General features: G+C 41.6%; 1 protein-coding gene across 1 annotated transcript in view; it reads right to left on the bottom strand.

The window, feature by feature from the left end:
• Positions 1–5995, bottom strand: part of LOC109966549 (receptor-type tyrosine-protein phosphatase delta) — a 322783-nt gene extending 316788 nt beyond the window's left edge. The window contains 3 exon segments of the mRNA XM_020611458.1: positions 5442–5477; positions 5589–5701; positions 5856–5995. The gene's annotated coding sequence lies outside the window, so the exon portion shown is untranslated.
• Between the last annotated feature and the right edge of the window lie 1254 nt (positions 5996–7249).

The following is a 7249-nucleotide window of genomic DNA, read 5'->3' as shown; positions in this document are numbered from 1 at the left end:
CACACTGCAAATATGTTTAAATTACAGTGAGACTGAACCTTTATAAATGATATTCTGTGGATTCTAGTTGCACTAATCCTACCACAATATCTGGACCATTTTGTATTCTGAGACTCTTTTGTGTCTCAAGTAAGAGTTTGTTTTTATTTATATAAAACTATATAAATTGTTTTTTTAAACTGAACCCAGTTTAGATGCAACTTTAAAAATGGTCTAATACCCCAACAGTCCAACTTGTTTTCTTATGTTCCTTTCTTTTCAGCAAGCAAATCTGGTGGCCATCACGGCGTGGAAACAAAATGTTGTTCACGGTGACCTCCAGATGACTTCTAGTGTGGCTCCCAGGTATGTGTTTAAGCATACCGTAGTGGTGTGAAACTAAGGATAAGACTTTTTAGAGCCTTTCTTTTTTCTCATTACTTGAAAGGACAGTAAGAGAGAAGTCTTTACATCAGTGCAAAAAAAGAGATGTGTATAGAATTATAAGCATGCCTTGGATGGAAACAGACAGAACGAAGGTTATCTTGAGGTCAGAGGCAACTGATCTGGCAAAGAATCCGACAAACTGCCACTCGAGTTTGCTTTCCTTTCTCTGCTACTTTCTTTTTTGTTTTTTCCAAATGCTTTGATTCGCTCTACCCTTTCCTTTGGTGAAGTCCATTGGATGGCAACCGAGTAGGCCTAATTGATTTCTCTTGTTCACGTTGGTTAGAGGCAGCAGCATCGAACTGTGCAGAGTACTCTGGCTCCAGCTTGCCTGCATTATTCCTTTCTGTTTTCTACTTTGCCTCCATATCCCAGTAGACTATAATGCCAATACTCAACATTCCAGTGGCTCTGAAATCTTTAAGGGCACCAAATAGTGGAGGAATGCTACAGCAACACCTTGTATCAAGATAAAATATCAAGACCGTGGTGCTGTACATGTGGCTTACAAAAAGGTCAAATTGTAAGATCACTTTGGCATTTGCTCTTTAGAAACTGCAGCAAGTCATTATCTAAGCTAGCACCTATAGCATTGAAAGAAGAACTAAGCTATGCTAACACACAAGAGATGCAGGTGATATCATGAATCCCTGTGTAACCTGTAATTCAAAACAGCAAAACTGCAGTAAGTAGGCAATTTGTAGATTGTAAATATTCACATTTTGTTTGGGAGTTTCACTTCTGATCAACAGTAAAACTCTGGTCTGTGTTTCTGTTTTAGTGGACTGTATTATACTTTATTAAGGTTCATGATATTGTGTCCAGCCTGCTGTAAGTTATTAGTTCAGGCAGGGATTCGGACTGAGGGCAGCGCATCCACTACCTTCTTTTCTTGCCTTTGTCTTTAGTCAGTATCCATCAGTTTGACTTCCTGTCATATCAGAGCAGAGAGAGAGCTTCTTTTTTTATTGCTTGTTTTTCCAAGTTGAACTGCACCATACAGACAATTTTTCATTAAGCAAAAATAGCGGAGAAGGGAAACATCAACCACAGCTTTTACTGTGGGGATGAATTTCAAATCATGCATTGCTGAGAGATCCTGCTATTGTAAGAGGAAGTTAGGTTATGGAAAATAATGGATTACTATAAAGTGCAGCATTATGTTTGGCCACTTTATCATGGGCTTAAGTTTAAGGCAGCCAAGCACAAACAAAAAACAGCTCAAATTAACTAAACAATATCTCGGTGATACCATTTCCGCTACTGAATTTCATGTTAATGAACAGTACACTCAGCAAAGCTCGTGCACAGTAGACCCAACAGCCTGTAATTCATTCAGCTGCCATGGCAACATATTTAAGTTTTACAGGATTTAATTTGTTTAGGTCAGGAAATATTGCCTTTGCCCTGACGTCTTTGTTTGAAACCTGTGCAGAGTTAGAAGCTGTTTAAACTGCATGGGTGCTATTCATGGAATATTGTCACACTTTGTCCTTCATAGTGATAAAAGTAAATGACTGTCATTCTGGCAAAAGTAGGAAAACATGTTTCCAATATAGACCATTGAAAACTAAATTCAGCTGACTAAACATTTTTGTTGGCCTGTTATGTGATCAACCTGCACACATTGATCAGAGCTCTGCGTTCTATCCCAGAGGAAGTGCAGTAAATATCAGTTGTGTTGATAGTCAGCTCTCTTTTGACAAAAAAAAGTACATTTCAACTGTGTCACATACGTTTCTCCCTTGAGTATATCCTGATGATGTGTAGTAATTGTAGTCACTAATTACCATCTTAAGAATCAGCTTTGGGTTTTCAAATAAACTGTGACCAGAGTGAAAAATGAAAAGTACTGTACAACATGAGCTGTATGCAATAGCTTACCTTTATCCAGTATACATCAGTGCTACAGTATTAAGCCTGGTGTATGTGATACAGCGATGGGCTAAAGCTGTTGATGAGTGTCTGATTTATGAGTGGAGCCAAGTACCTTGAGAGGGTTTCATCACATGCTGCATTTTCCAATCAACAGCTAAGAAAAAGACATTGAAATGGTGTTTGTGTGTGTCAGCCTGCATATACATGTGCATCCATATGCACATGTGTTGGTGTTGAAGTTCAGTTAATCACAGACTGCTTCTCGTATGCAGTGAAATGGCTGATTAATATTCCCTCCTGATACACACGTACTGTTTTTATTGGCAGACACCAGAATAACCACATCTGAGGTTATGTGACAAACATGTTTATGCAGCTTTCTGACAAGTGGTTTGTATTGTCATACTGTCTGAGAATCAGAATGAGTTGGGATCTTGTGCCACACAGCTGAAGGTGTTGTTAAATATAGCGGTGTCAGAACATCTAGTCTGTGTCCACGTAGGGACGCTGGCACCCTTATTGAGTGAGAGGCTCACTCTGCAAGAGATGAAAAACTTTGGCAGCTAAAGTATTAGCTAACACAAAATGAAGCCCATCTCATTCGAGAGCTTTAAAATGTGGAGAGATAGATAAATAAAACATTGCCACCATGAGAGGAGAGGCAGTGTGACAGCGGGATATTTTTTTTCTCCTTTCATGTTGGCAGGCACAAACATTTTATTTTGGGATGAATCAAAATTTCCTGAAAACGTCTGCACCAGGTGTATCTAATTATCTGACAGCGCAGCCTCATTATAAAACGGCCCCTGGGAGTTAGCAGCTCAGCTTGCTGAGCCTTGGACCACAATCAAGGCGTTCCTTACAGTAAAGACAGGGATGATGTTGCTGCTGCTCTTCCATATGTGCACTGCTCACCTTTTTGTTCTGAGATTCGGGCTGTACACCAATAATGCACACCTCTGTTTTCCTTATAAATGATTATACATTTGAAAATATAGTGGCTGTACCCAGTGCAACACATCTATACAGTAAGACGGTGTAAAATAAGTGCAATGCAAAAGAAACAACACAGCCATAAATTTATTAGCAGCTGTTAGGACAGCCCCTTGCTATCTCTGCCATGCCCCAGTTATGTCACCTGGATGAAATTTATAAACTATAATTACAGCTTACTCCTGTTTCTCTCCAGGGAGATGCAGCAGCCAGAAGTAAATTGGGCATACACAGACACACTAGTGCAATCTATGTTAAGGCATAATTAATGAGAGAAAACAGTTTGCAGAAATACACATATCTAACAGGCCATGCGATCTGTGGCTCTTAGGGTCACTTTGAAGGAGCTTGTGCGACTGTGAGCAAGCAGACCCGTCTCTCTGGCTTTCTATGTCTATCTGTTCACATGCCATACAGCAGTGACTGATGCGAGCCTGGTGGGTAGTTGTAGGAGTATCACTTAAAGGGAAAACGGAGGAAAATTGCAGAATATTGCAAGTTTGTAAAACTGGAGTGGAGCTGGGTAAAGGATGGCAGGTGACATTCTTACCTGGGACTAATCCACGAAGGCTTAGGAAGAAATCTACTGCCTGACAGCAAATGATTCAAGTCCACTTTTGTGCTCAAAACTGTCTTGAAAAACAGGGATAGCTGGTCTGAAGGAGTGCTGTACTTCACAGTTTGTCATGTTCCAATGTGTTGTGCAAGGAGGAGGATGTGCATTTGTCTTCTTTTGGATTAGGTTCAACCTTTGTACTGGTAGTATTTGTGTATATATTCAGACAGTAGATTCACAGGCTTGTGTGTTTTAAATAATGCCCAAGGTGTTTCTATATTCCTCAATGCCTTCTAATTACAGCGAATAAATGCAAGCACAGATACACATGGATGAATGCATAATGAAAATCATGCCTAATAAGCTCAGCATCAGCTCAACCCCCAGAGTGACATTAGTGAAGTGATGCTGAATCCAGCTAAAAACGAATTAAAGTCCATCATTGAGCTATACCAGGGTGTTCTTAGGTGTTAAATTCCAAGTGCCATCATGTCACTGTGTACTGCTGTGTGTGTGTGTCATGTAATTCGCTTTGAAATGCAGCTGTATCTCTTGCCCTGCCTCATGCCTGGCAAATTGTAACGCTGTTACCTCATCTCAGTGGTCATGCTCACTTAGCCCACGGTCACTCCAGCCAGGGAAGACAACTGTCTGTGAACTGTCCTTACCCTAATTTGCGATTGCTTCTCCGCAGCTTGGTGTGCTACAAGATACTGAAGGACAAACTTTTCAGCTCATTATCTTGCTTTTTAGAGGGTTTTCTGCCTTTTTTTTTTTCTGGGGCTGCAAAGTATGACTGCAAATCACTGGTAACTGGCTATATGTGGAAAAACTTGTCAGTAGTACTCTGCCAAATCCCTTTAAGAGAGAGATGAGATTGTATAAATGGTTGAATTTGGTCACTTCAAAATGCAGCAGGAAGCGACAGAGGAGGAAAAACACGGGCCTGGACTGACACACCACTGGACCATGATCCACTGTCAGTCACCTTTCAAACTGGACATCTAAGCTTTGGTTGGTCACAGCCCACCCGCCGTGTGCATCACCTGAGTCTGGAGCCGTTTCGCACGCACACCCACACGGGCGCGCACGTGCACGTAGAGACAAGCTATCCATATTCATTCATTTGCCAGAATCATACATTTAACCAAACTTTCCCAACACGTCCCACAACCAACACGCGCAGTAGCCCACAATTAAACTTGTTAGTGCGGGCTTCTGCATTCTCTGTATGCTTGACAGAGGGGGCAGACCGTGGTTTGGGGCAGATGTCAGATGTCTCAGATCTTTGAGCCCAGTGTATGTTGTGAATTGCGATAAATCAGCTAATGTTTCGCTACCATCTGGAGTGAAACGGCGAGCAGCGGAAAGGTGCGAGTTGTGCGCTACATTATCCATAATGCAGCTCCAAGTTATGCAAAAATATGCGCCCTGGGCACCCACTGTAGGCTGCTTACATCGCGGCACGACACAGAACTTCGAGTAGAAACCTAAGGGACACTTAATTCCACACGCACAAAAACCAAGACGAGCTGCTTTCAGCAGCAAATCACACAAACAGAAGAAGCAGAAAAGTCTGTACACTTACTATAAACCCAGGCGGCAGGAGGCGAAGCCCCGGGAACTGTAATTAAAATAGAAGAATAGAAAATGAAGGATACGTTTGTTGAAATCTTCCTTAAGATAAACTCGCGCTGCATTATATAAGCTTTTTCATATCAAAATGTCCACTCACCGAGGCGGTCCGAATAAATCCCCTAGGAAATTCCGGAGGAGTCCCTTCTTTCTTCTCTCAAAGTCAGAAAACAGCAATGCCTTTCTTATTCCAAAAAACAGGCCCTGGTTGAACTGAAAGAGAGAAGAGACCAAAACAGCCACAACAAATTCCATTAGAACCGGGAGTCCACCCAGCACCACCCAAAAAAGTGTTGACATAACATCTGTGAGGAGCAGCAAACAAAAAAGGCAACTCGGAATAAATTGGCGGAATGGACAGAGGTACCTGCTCTCTTTATCACTGTCGACAAAGACAACAAGACGGCCAGAAAACTGAGAGAGCGGAGCTTTTCTCGGGGAACGCAGCCCCTGCGTGCTGTCAGATGATAGCAGCACACACACACACTCACTCCTGCTCCCGGAGACGGCTGGAGAGAGAGGGAGGAGAGGAGGAGAGGAGGAGAGGAGACACGGCATGCTGCGCTCACAAGTGCAGTTCTCGGTGCAGCCGCTGGATGGCCAGCAAGAAGAGCTGACCCCGGGATGTTCCCACCGTGCCAAAGTTAACAGGCACCAAGTCCTTCACGGAGATGCTGGAGACCGACATCCTCATCCAAGTTATTAATCAGTCGTAATGTTCAAAATATTATCCGAGTTGTTACCAGTATTCATTATTGGCTGCAGCGTGAAGTTTGCACGTTGCAGATTTGTTCCGAGGTACAAATGTGAGGTACTTCTATTTTACTTAAGTTTTTCCTTTTTATTTCTAGTTGATCACATTTCAGAGGCAAATAATTTACTGTGTATTTCGTTATTTATTTGACATGTTCAGTTACATTAATTTAAAATTTAGCTCAACCATGAACAAAAACTGTAAAATGGTATGTCTGCGTTTTTTTTTTCCAGTAATAATAAAAATCCAATAATATAAGCCACTTTAGTGTAACATGTAAATGGAATTATCAATGCAGGACTTAGGCTATAACTGAGTGGCTGTTTTTATTGTAGTATTACAACTTTATTTAATAATCTAAAAACTTTACTCCAGAGAATATAACAAGAGCTCATGTGGCGTTCTAGGTCTCACTGTAAAGCTTGGGAATCGTTGGTGCCCGTTGGTGATTTGGCTTTTCACAGAATAAAAAGCTCAGGTTTAACATCTACAGTGTCCCAGTTCTACCAAGTGTCCCCTATAAGCCAGCACAACCTGACTCCATGAGATGAAATGCTGCCTTCAATAATGTTATTACAGTCATTTCTCTTGTGTGTCGCTTGTTAAAATGTTTGTTGTGCTTCCTAAAAACTGAGGTTAATGCTTTGTGCGCATTGTATGACACTGGCTAATGTGACACAAGTGCGGCTTGGCCCATCAGCTGTGGGATGTTAGGATCACTGGCAGGGGATGCAAGCCCATGGCACCTGGGGGCCTGGGCGGGGCCCTCAGGAGGATGTGATCATTCAAATAAAGTAAATGAACATTAGCAATGTTAAGTCAGTTGAGACAAACTACGTGCTACTATTAAGGTTGTCCCAATATTAATAGAGTCAGCCAGGGGTTGAGAAGATGTGTAAAGTGTGTTGTGTATTTGTAGTAGAATGTTTCAATACATATTTAGAAATATGTAATGTGGAAAATACACAGTTTGGATAGTTTATAAGCTCATTATTGTACAGACATGG

Source organism: Monopterus albus, unplaced genomic scaffold (assembly GCF_001952655.1).
Source record: "Monopterus albus unplaced genomic scaffold, M_albus_1.0 scaffold113.1, whole genome shotgun sequence".
NCBI lineage: Eukaryota > Metazoa > Chordata > Actinopteri > Synbranchiformes > Synbranchidae > Monopterus > Monopterus albus.
This window is presented reverse-complemented; position numbering and strand designations above follow the sequence as displayed.